Source organism: Mugil cephalus, chromosome 16, assembly GCF_022458985.1.
Source record: "Mugil cephalus isolate CIBA_MC_2020 chromosome 16, CIBA_Mcephalus_1.1, whole genome shotgun sequence".
Taxonomy (NCBI): domain Eukaryota; kingdom Metazoa; phylum Chordata; class Actinopteri; order Mugiliformes; family Mugilidae; genus Mugil; species Mugil cephalus.
Window position 1 is genome coordinate 22,591,509 of NC_061785.1, and position 1,510 is coordinate 22,593,018.

Consider the following 1,510-nt stretch of genomic DNA (forward strand, 5'->3'; position numbering starts at 1 on the left):
GTTTAACAATGAGATAGAATCAGCATTGGTGTAGATTAATTAGAATTTGTGATGTGTGATGCTACGCTGCTGCTCGGATTAGTTTGAGCTGCATTGTGCTTTACACAGTGACTTGTTGCTCAAATAATGAATATGAGCTCACACCGCAAGGGAGACAGTGCACACAATTATCAAGAACACCATCATTGTCACTGAGTATGAATTTAGTTCCACACTGAGATAAGTTTTTTTTTCTCCGGTCTGAAAATCTCACCTTCACAGAACATGCCAAGTATTGCTCAACCTTGTCATAGTTTTGCACACTATTGTCCTTTATAACACTGTGGCACCATATAAGCTGTCAAACATTTCCCCTGCACTTTAACATTACTTGGGTAATAACTATTTAAATAAATCAAATCTGTGTGAAGTTCCAGGCACATAAGGGAATGATCAATGATCATTCACTTGTCACGCTGTGACTGGTTGCATTGACTGAACATTTCATCATAGCCAGCATATCACGTTGGAGATTACCTGAGTGAGGATGATTACGGTGCAGCTGAGCAGCCTTCAGGACTGTCAAACTTGACTATTTTGACACAGTTTATTTGGACACTAGGGTTACTAACCCAAAGGGTTAGAAGGTATATCTTGACATTTAACTGTTAAATGCAGGTGAAACAAATTATGCTACAAGCATCTGTTCAGAATTGAAGTTTTATTTGTTTCATTTGCTGTCACCTGCATTTATTTATACATATATTACATATTTAAAAAGTTGATGTAATATACAGTTGGATTGCCACTTGATGGAATCCACTGTTTGTTTAGCTGTGTTTAATCACTGTATTGAAGCTCCATTGATGATGACTTAATTTATAATCAGCATACTCAAAGTTGACTGAACCAACTCAGAGTCCAGCTTTGCAATCACAGTTTGTTAAACCTGATTTCTGAAACGGTCTTAGACAAACAAAGTCGCAGACATGCGTTGACCTAAGGGTTATTTTTGGATTCAGTGCCACACTTGTCACGTGCATGTGTCGACAGTGGTAGAGTGGCAGTTATGTCTCGTGGACTCTGAGGCACAAGATAGTCAGATTTAGATAGACTAACAGGTGTCTTGCTTACCTCCATCCGTGGAACTACAATACACTGCTGCAAGGTGCTCCTCTCAGTCACAGCAAGATACCCAAGAGTTACCCAAACTCATGGTTGGGGTGCAGTGTGGCACGAGAGGTCAGTGCAGGGGGTTTGGGTAACCCTCCATGATAAATAAGTGTTTAAGTGGCAGAGAGCTCCAGACATCCTACTTTGCTTCTCAGGGGCCAGTCTGTCCCTAAAGAACCTAATTATCAGGTCCCTATGGAAGCACAAAGACTATCGAGACTTAAGTTAAACACAACAGCAACAAGTAAAGTAATTTAGCCTAACCTCATCAAAACATAAAAACTCAACAACACTGGTGACCATTAACACACCCAAGCAGTGGGCAAAAACTATGGTAATTACAAATAAAGACAACATG